The 12,418-nt window shown below is 35.6% G+C and overlaps 1 long non-coding RNA gene across 1 annotated transcript in view; it reads right to left on the bottom strand.

The window, feature by feature from the left end:
• Positions 1 to 12,110, bottom strand: part of LOC306641860 — a 479,070-nt gene extending 466,960 nt beyond the window's left edge. Inside the window, exon 1 of the long non-coding RNA XR_013758314.1 lies at positions 12,080 to 12,110. This is a non-coding gene — a long non-coding RNA (uncharacterized lncRNA). The remainder of the gene's footprint in view (positions 1 to 12,079) is intronic.
• Positions 12,111 to 12,418: the final 308 nt, after the last annotated feature.

The raw sequence follows: 12,418 nt of genomic DNA, 5'->3' as shown, positions 1-12,418 counted from the left end.
ATTAATATTGTCAAAATAGCCATACTACCAAAAGTACTATACAGATTCAATGTAATTCCAATCAAAATCCCAATGATGTACCTCACAGAAAATCATCTGGAAGAATAAAAAACGCAGAATAGCTAAAGCCATCCTTAGCAGGAAGGGTGAAGCAGGGGCTATCTCAATACCCAAACTTCAACTATACTACAAAGTAATAGTAACAAAAACAGCATGGTATTGGTACCAAAATAGAAAGGTAGATCAATGGTACAGAATACAGGACATGGACCCAAACTCAAATAAATACAATTTTCTCATACTAGACAAAGGGGCCAAAAATATGCAATGGAGAAAAGACAGCCTGTTCAACAAATGGTGCTGGGAAAACTGGAAAACCATATGCAGCAGAATGAAAGTAAACCCCTATCTCTCACCCTGCACAAAACTCAACTCAAAATGGATCAAGGACCTTGGAATCAGACAAGAGACCCTTCATCTTATAGAAGAAAAAGTAGGTCTAAATCTTCAACATGTCAGCTTAGGATCAGACTTCCTCAACAGAACTCCCATAGCACAAGAAATAAAAGCAAGAATCAATAACTGAGATAGATTCAAACTAAAAAGCTTTCTCTCAGCAAAGGAAACTATCAGTAATGTGAAGAGAGAGCCTACAGAGTGGGAGAAAATCTTTGCCACTCATACTTCAGATAGAGCACTAATTTCCAGAATATATAAAGAACTCAAAAAACTCTACGCCAAGAATACAAATAACCCAATCAACAAATGGGCTAAGGAAATGAACACACACTTCACAGAAGAAGATCTACAAGCAATCAACAGATATATGAAAAAATGTTCAACATCTCTAGTAATAAGAGAAATGCAAATCAAACTACACTAAATTTCCATCTCACCTCAATTAAAATGGCGGTTATCAAGAATACAAGCAACAATCGGTGTTGGAGAGGATGTGGGGAGAAAGGTACACTCATACATTGCTGGTGGGGTTGCAAATTAGTGCAGCCACTCTGGAAAGCAGTGTGGAGATTCCTTAGAAAATTTGGAATGGAACCACCATTTGACCCAGCTATCCCACTCCTCAGCATATACCAAAGGACTTAAAATCAGCATACTACAGAGATACAGCCACATTCAATGTTCAAACTCACAGTAGCCGGATTGTGGAACCAACCTAGATGCCCTTCAGTGATGAATGGATAAAGAAACTGTGGTATATATATACAATGAAATATTACTCAGCCATTAAAGAATAATAAAATTATGGCATTGCAGGCAAATGGGTGAATGAAATTGGAGAATATCATGCTAAGTGAGTTAAGTCAATCTCATAAAACCAAAGGGGAATGATCTCGCTGATTAGCGGATGATGATACATAATGGGGGATGGGAAGGTGGCAAGAATGGAGGAAGGAGGGACTGTATAGAGAGAAAAGAGGGGTGGGAGGGGTGAGGGGGAAGCAAAAAAAAAAAATAACAGAATGAATTAAACACCATTACCTTATGTAAATGTATGATTACACAAATGGTAGCCTCTACTTTCATGTACACGAGAGAAACAAGTTGTACCCCATTTGTTTACTATTAAAAAAAAAGAAATAGTTCTTTGAACAGGCATCTTACAAAAGAAGAAAGACAATCAGTCAAAAAATATACAAAAAAAGTTCAACATCTCTAGGAATTAGAGAAATGCAAATTAAAACTACACTGATATTTCATCTCCATTTCAGAATGGTAATTATCAAGAATACAACTAACAATAAGTGCTGGTGAGGATTTGGGGAAGAAGTACACTACTACATTGCTGGTGGGTCTACAAATTGGTTATAACCACGCTGGAAAGGAGTATAGAGATTCCTCAGAAAACTTAGAATGGAAGCAAGCCCATCTGACCCAGTTATCCCATTCCTTGGCCTACACCCAAAGGAACTAAAATCAGCATACTATAGTGATGCAGCCCATCAATGCTTACAGCAGCTTCAATTCACAGTAGCTAAACTATGGATCCAATCTAGGTGCCCTTGAACAGATGAATGGATTAAGAAAATGTGATTTACATATACAGTAGAATATTATTTAGCCATAAAGCATAATGAAATGATGGCATTTGCCTGGAAATGGATGGAACTGGAGACTATTATGCTATGTGGAAATATCCAATTCCCCAAAAAAACAAGGTCACATGTTCTCTCTGATATGCCCATGCTAAACACAATAATGGGTTGTGGGAGGAAAGAATAGAAGTTCACTGGATTAGACAAAGGGGAATGAAGGAAAGGGAGAGAGGATGGATACAGGAAAGGCAGTAGAATGAACTGGACATAACTTTCCTCTGTTCATATATGAATACACAACCAGTGTAACTCCATATAATGTACACCACAAGAATGGAGAGTCATACTCCATGTATGTATAACATGTCAAAATATACTCTAGTGTCATGCATATCTAAAAAGAACAAACAAAAGTTTTTTAAAAAGAAAACACACAAGAGTGCTACTGAGAAAAACTGCGTAACACCACTGAATGTAGCATCTATTGAAATGAGAGCAGATATAACAGAGGAAGGAACTAAAATGGAAATCAAAACATAACTAGAACAGGAATTTTCAGATTTTATGTAACCCAGAGTCCCATCTTTCTACCGTTTAGGGCCCCAGTTTGAATTCTATCATTTGGGGATTCTTATGTTTTCGTTCATAAATTCTTATGATGACTCAGAGAATCACTCCATCAAACATATTTTGGAGATTTCCATTCATTTAAAATGAAGATAGAGTTGGTGTGAATTCTAATGTTGGAGAAACCGGGAGAAAGGAAGGGAGTGAGAAGTCACTGAACAAGAGCCAGGAGTAAGATATCGTGTCCTGAGAGGAAGGGGCTCATTGAGGTAAGCAGGAGACCTGGCCATTCAACAGGGTTTTGTCTTCTGCATAGAAGACTTCCTTTAAGTAGGATGACTATGTAATTTATTGTTGTAACAGAGACACAGAGGGAGTGCTATTAGTAATCATGGTATGAATCAGGCTTTCCTGGGGAAACTGTTGTAAATGGAGACGTGACCTCTAGGTCCCTGTGGCTGTGAGCTCCACCTCCCAGAAATGTCACCTTCATATCATACATTCTGATGAGTGTGGCAGGTCCCTGAATACAACGGCTCTACTTAGGATTTTTTTCTTTTTATTTTATGATGATGCAGAAGGAATACACATTCAGTAGAACCATACTTCACCTTTTGAAATTTTGCTCTTTCCCAGACTGGTGATATGAATTAAGATACTCTTATGATGCTGGGTACCGGCAACAAGCCGCAGGGCCCAGTCAGCCAGGTGATCATGATGGGAAAAACCTATACTCTGTAGTGTGCTGTTTTGCTAAGCAAGAACATGTGGTAGGTCAGGTGTATTAAGAGCATTTCCAACTTATGACATTTCCCATTTACCATGGGTTTATCTGGATGTAAGCGTATTGTAAGTCAAGGAACATCATCATTGTCAATTGGATGCTGGCTCTTAAAAACACTCCTTTGGTTCCTTTATTATTCTTACAACACACAACTTAACATGATTAGGGGTGAGTCTGGCCAGTTCTGCTCCCTTTTAAGAGAAACTCTAGCCATTGCCTTTTCTTTTGACTTCTTGATTGGATCGTTCTGATCTTTGAATGTTTTATATAGTGTAGTAAAGCCGGACAGTCCTTGGGCTGAGTGCTTCTCTGCAAACCACTCTCTTCCTGCATGCAGGTGGGTGTATACTGGAGTTGTGAATTTAGAGGCACAGAGACAAAAAGTCCTATTCTTTCTGCCATTGATTTAGACCTCAGGGTTAAGCCTGAGCAAAAATAATTCTCTACATGTGTCAATTTAGTTGGTCAGGGTTCTGCCCTGAGATTTGAGTTCAGAGTTCCAACTGGTATTAAATTATTCCTTTTCCCATCTTGTACCTAAGTAGACAAATACCTGGGGAAACTTTCCACTGTAACTTTCTTACATTTTTTCATTGTAGCTCATGGTTTGATTTTCTTCAACATCCTGCCTGGCCTAGAAATGTAAGGCAATATCAGCAGCTTTTGGAGTTGTTTAAACATTAGAAACCTGTAATTCTTCAGTTGGTTGCTTGCATCATGTTTGCTAATGGCTCCTTGGTCAAAGCATATCACATGTTCAAACCCATATTTGAATAGTAGAAAAATAAACTTAACAGTTTAATGGGAGAAGTCCCAAAATGACATGGCAAAGGGTTATGGAGCCTGGAATGCAAGAGTTTTCTGAGCATTTTTTTTTTAAATAGAATTTTTAAATTTATTCCTAATTCTTCAACTATTCTCTTTTTATTTATTTATTTATTTTTATTTTTAAAGACTGCATTTTGATTCATTGTACACAAATGGGGTACATCATTTCATTTCTATGGTTGCACACCATGTAGATTCATACTTTGTGTAATCATACATGTACATAGGGTAATGATGTCTGTTTCATTCCATCATTTTTCATAACCCCCTTCTCTCATTTCCTTCCACATAATCTAAAGTTCCTCCACCCTTCTCTCACTCCCCGCCCACCCCCACCCTCATTATATATCATCATCCACTTATCAGGGAAAACATTCGACCTTTGGTTTTTTTTAGGATTGACTTATTTCACCTAGCATGATATTCTCCAATTTCATCCATTTATTTGCAAATGCCATAATACTGTTCTTCTTTATGGCTGAACAATATTCCATTGTGTATATATACCACAGTTTCTTTATCCATTCATCCGTTGGAGGGCATCTAGTTTGGGCATTTTTTAAAGCTGATCATTGTTTGATCTATCTCTTGCAGAGAGGTGTGCTAAAAGTCTCCTCGTGACTGTAGATAGTTATTTTTTTCTTTGTAATTCTGTCAAATGTTGCTCTGTGTATTTTGAGGATATATTATTTTAGAACTTGAACATTTTTCTGGAGAATTAAACCTTTTACTATTACCAATTGGCTGTTTTTTTCTCTTTTACCGCTTTGTTCCTTTTTGCTTCTCAGACCTTCCATTTTATATGACTGTCTAGCTGCCTGAAGAACTCCTTACAGACGTTTCTTAGAGACGCTTTATTGAAGGTGAAGCTATTAGTTTTCTTTTTTTTTGGTCAGAAAATATTTTTAATTTTGTCCTTATTGTTTAAAGATATTTTTATTGGTTATAATACACTGATAATTTTTTCTCACCAATGAGAAGCCATGCTTGCCTTTGGATTTCTGTTATTCTTTAGGGTTTGATTGGGAGTCCAGTTTGTACTCTTGAATGTTTTTTCACATGGCAGCTTTTTTCTCTTTCTTGCTCATTTTTTTTAAGGCTGTATATAATTTCACTGTACTGTGAGTTGGTATGGATTTCTTTTTATTTTGTCTTTGTAGAATTCAGTGGATTATTGAATTTTTGGATTGGTGGCTTTCATTACTTTTTAGCAATGATCTTTTTCAAACATTGCCTTTATTTTATTATTTCTCTTCTTTCCTTCTAAAATTTAATTAGGTATATGTTCAAGTTGCTCACTATTATTTAATTTTCCTCACGGTGTCATTCATAATTTTAAAATTTACCTTCACAAGCTCTAGGCACTATAAATCAAACAAAAGACTAACTGCTTTGTTTCTTTTATATTTGAAACATCTAATGGCATCACTTTGAAGTCTGTTTGTGTTGTTATTCTTACTATTCCACATCCTTCTCTTCCTTTCTGCTCACCTGTACTCTAGACTTCTGAAAACTGTCTTTGGAATTCAGTATGTGGTGGTTGTTAGCATAAGGAATATTCACTCATAAGTCTTTTCAATCAAGCTTCACATACTGACATATCAGAATCACCTTTTCAAACTAAGTATTATGTGTATGTGTGTGTGTGTGTGTGTTTGCTTATGTATGGATACATGTGAGAATTATTTATTTATCAGGGAGAAAGAAGGCAAGGTGGGGGGGAACAATTAGGATTTCTTTTTTACTTTTCTCACTGTTTCTCCCTTCAGGACAAGTGACATCTCTAGGAGAGGATAACATTTGACATTCATACTAACTTCATGCGTCAGAGAGTGGGTCAAAGCAGGGCAACTTTGCCAGTTCTTTCTTGACTCTCTGTCAATCTTTGGAAACAGTCTGGGCTTACTTATTTCTATCTCCATGAAATAAGCAAGTCACTTCAGGTCTTTAGGATCTTAGGCTTGCTCACCTGTGAGTTGGTGCTTGAGTCAGGCTGGTGTAGACACAGAACTCTAAGACTGGGGTGGAAAAAGTAGCCCTTCCTTAGTCTCCAATCTTCTTATTACCTGAGTGTCCTAAATAATACTGATAATTTGTCCCATTTTGGTCAATCTCGTTTTTTTTTCCTACCATAAGATAATTAAAATGGTTTAGATAAAACATATTTTAAATATTTCTTGACATATTAAAATATAAACAATTAAAATATATACTGAAATTATTTTAGTTTTTGTTTGGTGTGGTTTTCAAGTTTGTCACTGATTAATTTTCTAGCTTTTGATGATTGCTGTAGAGCAGGGACCAGATTTATTAGAAGTTCTTGCATTTTTGAAATTACTCTGTAAGATTTATTGAAATGAATACCTTCAATGCTCTATTCAATTTCTCAACCTATTTCCTGAAGAAAACTCTTAAAACCTTTATAGGTAGAAGAAAAAGCAATCAACAAATCCAGCAAACAACATTTAAAGGACAGATCACCCATGAGTAAAGGCACATGGAATACTCAGAGATAAAATGACCTGGCGGTATTCCCAGAATGGGAAAACACAGGTACAAATTTCCTAACTGAAGAAGAAGCCATGTTCTTGAGGGTGCATTACTCATCGATGAAATGTATATCTGTAATAATAAATATCAAGGGTCTGAGGCTCACCAACTAGCACATGTATATGTATACACTGAAAAAAGGAAAAGTTAGAATGGTTTATGGAGATTTATCTTGAAACATACAAATACATCAGAAAATGCACAACCCAAAACTTCATGAAATTCACATAGAATTTTGCACTCATTTTTTTTTTTTTCTGACTAGTTCACACTCTTTAATTTATACAGTATGAGAACAGTAGCTTGGAAAGGCAAAATAGCTTGTCAGAGTTGACTCAGCCAGTTTATAGGGAGAGGTGCTTCTTTGTTCTGGAACACAAATTCCTCCAATTAGAACAGCCACACAAAAGTTCATAGCTATTTTCTTAGCAATTCAACAACTCTTGGTGATACATAAAGAAATAGGGCCTCAGAGTCATTTTGACTTTTATCTTCTTAGTGTAGCTCTCAAATTTCATATGCTAACTGTATTAAGAGATGGATCATTTCAGAGGTAATTAAGTCATGGAGGTATAGCCTTAATTAATGGGATTAAAGACCTTATAAGAAAGCTTGAAGGGAGCACCCTAGACTTCTGTCATATGAAGAACCAGCAAAAAAGCACCATTTTGGAAACAGCGAGTCCTTGCCAGACACTGATTCTGCTAGCACCTTGATCTTGAAATTTACAGCCTCTAGAACAGTGAAAAATAAATTGCTTTTTTTTTTTTTTTTTGGCAAATTACCCAGTCTCGGGGTATTTTGTTATAGCAGCATAAATGAACCCAAAATATTGGTGAATTATGTGGTGTGTTAGTCAGCTTTCCGTTACTATTAAAAACACCTGAGATGGAAGTTCTAATCCATGATTAATTGACTTGATTGCTTTGGGTTGGGAGCAAGGCAGCACATCATTGCAGGACATATGACAGAGCAGAACTGCTCATCATATGGTGAAGAAACAAGAAGAGAAAGAGCAATGGGGCTCTCCTATCTCCTTCAAGATCATGAGCTCAATGACCTGAAGACTTCCTGTTTGGCCCCACCTCTTAAAAGTCCTATTATTCCAGTAGCACCAAGTTGGGGACCAAGCCTTTAATTCATGAGCCTTTGGGGGACATTCAAGGTGTTAATAACATCTGCTATGTTAACAAATGTGAGGAAAGTGATTGATATTTGCATATAAGAAAGTACACAAATAATTCATTGTTTAGTTTGTTGGATTTTTTTAAACATAAAATGAAAAAGCAAAGTACAAAATATAGTAAATTTATTCTATGATATTAAATCCATTTACTCCTCTGGATAATATTTTTAAAATCAAACCTATTTATCTTAGAATTAAATAAGAAATAATTTAATGTGTTTGAGAAATTAGGCTTTGACTTCTCTCTGTTTAAAACACAGTCTTGTGAGTTGTGATCCTTTGGCCATTATTTTCAGATGATTTTTTTTTTCTTGTGACAATAGAAAAGGTTAGTGATAAATGAATTTTTTTACAAATAAAAATATTGATATCATAATGCCATGGCCTTGCAATAAAACCACATCAAGAAGCAATAAAAATTAGGATAGAGAGAATACAAGTAGCTGTTTGGTATTAACATATCATATTTAATGTTTAATGTTTTAACATACATATTTAATGTTTTCTTCTACACCTCAGTTTTCAAAAAGAACAGCATGCACTCCAATTGTCTTTTTAAGGTTAATAGAGTAAAATAAATTAGCTTTTGTGCACTTGAAACAAGTCTATAGACATGCCTTTGCTTTGACATTCTTCACATTCCCACATGTCCCTTGATTAACGCTCTTAAAAATTTTATCTATTAATAGAAAAGTTAGAGTCTTTAAAAACAAAAATGTTATAAGACAAAACTAGCTTAAATTAAGTCTCATTTTTATTTTCCAAATATGACCTACTTGGCTATATCCAAAAGTAAATTTATATTTCATTTTTTAAGGTTTTTTTTCTTTTTTTCTTTTCTTTTTTTTTTTTTTTTTTTTTTTAGTACCAGAGATTGAATCCAGGGACCTTCAACCATTGAGTCTCATACTCGGTCCTTTTTCATTTTATTTCTAATTTTGAGACAGGGTCTTGCTAAATTGTTTAGGGACTCGCTAAGTTGCTAAGGCTGGCTTTGAACCTGTGATCCTTTGGCCTCAGACTCCCAAGCTGCTATGATTACAAGTATGCACACTTCTCAAGCTTTTCTAATGCAAGTTGCTTTCTGCTTCCTCTAGCTCTTCCATAAGCACAAGTTCACACACTTGGACACCCTTATTTGAGACTGTGATTTTTATGCTGCCTTGTAACTGTTTTCCTTCTCATAAGAAGTCAAAGAACAAATGGTTGGTGACTATATAGTCCATTATTCTTAGAAAAGAAATAAAATTAAAGAGCTCACATAACACCTGCCCTATTTTTTTTTTATGAAAAATGGGATAAAACTTAATCATCAGCTTCCTAAAGTAATCTGAAATACAGTTGGACATATAGAGCACAATATCAAGAAGAGTCATAATTTCTCCTATAGGGAGAGAACTAATACCCACTGGGTCCTGTCTGATGGCCACATGGGCTTACGTCACAATGCCTTGGTTGCTCCTGGAAGCTGTTCTTCTTTGGTCTGACCCCCACTCTTCAAAGAGCCACCCTGCTATAGACTTGAAGGTCACTCAGGAGGTTGCAGCCACCCTCCTCCCAGCACAGGACTAGAGCAGTGTGAATTTTGATTATCTGGGTACAACTTGCTCTTTACTGGACAGGCAGTAAAGGGAGAATGCTCTTGGCTAGTTGGTGTTCTGAAAATTTTCTCTCATTGAAATTAAAAGACTCAAAGTAACCTCTTGCTTAGTTTAGGGAGGCACTTTAAATGTGGTGGTTCTTGACAAGTGCATACTAAATTTTTGTCTGATAAATAATAAGGGAGCATATCACAAAAGAATAAAACAACTTGCAAGTGACTTATATGTAGTTGTATTTTACATTTAATTCACAATGATTTTCTTCACTCTTATGAATAGCATAATAACAAACATTCCTGGGATAGGTATTCAAAGAGATCAATGATCTTTCCAGAATCACAAGTATATCCATCCTTTCTCAGAGGTTTCTCTGCCTCTCTCTTATTTATAGTGGTGGTAGAAAAACAAGGAAACTGTTGGATGTACCTTTCTTCTTCCAGAGGCTACTGTGTACATTTTTATCATTATTATTTTACATTTTCCAGCTATCAATCTTCTATATTTCACAAATGTAATTTTTTCTTAGGGACAGCTAATGCATGTCTTGGAGCATTTCTTGGAAGGGAGGAAAAAGAAGAAAAGCAATATTCACTTTGAAAGTTGAAACTTTGAAAGTTGCTTCATTATCTGCTTTGTACTTTTCACTTCCTCTTTTTCTTAGGGGGAAATGATCATCATTATAAGACTTGATACATACTGTGAGGTGAAAGTAAAAAAAGAAAATATGTGAAAATTTTTCTATGAGAAGAGGAAAATTATTCTGTGGTTTTCTATAAGCCATAAATACGTGAACATGTGTAACATAGAGGGTTACAAAATAAGCTGATGAAACCACTTGTAAAAGCAAAATCTGAACATATGTATGTATGTATAATTTATTCATGTGAAATAGTCCAGTTTGTATCATGTTAATACTTTTTCTGCTTCTTGCCCATTAATGACTTCAGCTGCTAGCTAGTGTCAGTTCAGAACAGATTCTCCTCCTGACATCCAGAATCTTTATATCTTAGAAAAATTTGTAAAACATATACAATAAGATAAGCAGACAGAGAAATTGACTCTTATTCTTCACATTAAAGGTCAATTGTTAGTTCTTTAAAAGGCTGAGAAGCATTTTCCCATTCCTGTTCTTCCTGAGGGCAGTCATGCAGGTTGCAGGACCTAGTATTTCTCCAAGTATGGTCCTAGAAATATCTATCGCAGATTTGTCCAGGTCCCTTTCTGAACATTTCTGAACTCCATTACAAAATGGAGTGAATAATACATATGTGTTAAAAAGACACTTTCAGATTCTTATACATGTTGTGTTTTTAGACTAATTGATCAAGGACTCCTCTTCCATTCGCATCAACTTCAAGTTCAGCCATGTAGCCTTTGGTGGGGAAGTCAAGCACAGGTAGGATGGAGTAGTTTCCTCAGAGGAAAGAGAATGGGCATCTGAGGCTGATTCTGGGGAAGAAGAGAGCAGCCCAAGGAGGGATTTATCCAGCTGGGCTGAGCTGATGGGAGATGGATTCTATGCGAGATAGAGATCAGCACAGCTCTTTAGAAGGTAGCAGGCCATCGATGCAATTGACTCTTGGTCACTACAGGACTGATCCTGTGGCCAGTCTGGTAGTTTGTATAAATGACCTTCAGGAAGGCATTTCTCTGGCTTCCTCTGAGAAGTAGTGTCCAACAAATGCTCCAATGTGGCCCCAGACAGAGGAAAAAAAAAGTCATAAATATGATAGAAACCACCACAGTCCAAAGACCAGACTGAACTTTACTTTTCTGATATCACATAAGGCTTCAGAATTTTCCATAATTCAAAATCTGATGTCAGAATATGGCAGGCAGGGGAAGGAGAATGAACAGTTGATGCTCGAAATAGGCTTTAATGAATTAAAAATATGCCAAGAACATTTGACAATTCTTATATTCAAAATACATGGAACCAATTCATATTATTTAAGCATGTAGAACTTAAATATTCACTTAACATGTCTCAAAGGATTACTGAATCTCTTTTGGTATTTTGTTTCTTATTTCAATATGTATAAATATAAAATATTTAAAACAAAACATTTACTTTATGAAACTTAGTGGAAGAATTTTCTATGGTGGGTGTAGAAAAAAAAAGGACATCTATTTTTATTTCGTGAGACCATATGAAACTGAAACTCTTAATGTAAATTCAGAGGAAATTTTTTTTCTTGGAATTTCAACCATGTTTAATGTCTTTGAGACAAGCATCAAGTTATTTATTAGGTATTAGCCCAGGTCTTAAACTATTGATTCACATGTTTATATTTTGAGGAATAAAGAATATAATTATATAATGATTTAAATAGTCTTTTGATTTCCATCTTGCTCAGTTCTTATATGACTATAATGAGATGGAAAATGAGTTGTCTTGATTATACTAATAAAATTATTAGGCACTCTCCCTCTATTGTCTTGATAGTTGGACATACTTTTAAAAAGCAGTCTTGGGCTGGGGATATAGTTCAGTTGGTAGAGCGCTTACCTTGCAAGCACAAGGCCCTGGGTTCAATCCCTAGAATGGCAAAAAAAAAAAAAAAAAAAAAACAACAACAACAAAAAACCCAAAAAACCCAAAAACCAAAAAACATTGTCTTGAACTCTAGATAGCAATTTAAAAGCTCTGGTTTGTGGCTGAAATTTAGCTCATGTGTTTTAACAAATCTTTAGGCCTTTGCATTTTGTTTTTTAGAGAAAGGCCATCTGAATCATGGAATTTCAGTTGATTCTAAGTTGTTGCCTTTTCTTCCTGTGAGGATTGTGAAAAACTTCAACTAAATCCTTGGGTATGAATGGAAGCCTTTGGTTCAAAGGTGTATTTCTA

The sequence above is a fragment of the Sciurus vulgaris genome (genome assembly GCF_902686455.1).
Source record: "Sciurus vulgaris genome assembly, chromosome: 12".
In the NCBI taxonomy this organism is placed as follows: domain Eukaryota; kingdom Metazoa; phylum Chordata; class Mammalia; order Rodentia; family Sciuridae; genus Sciurus; species Sciurus vulgaris.
This window is presented reverse-complemented; position numbering and strand designations above follow the sequence as displayed.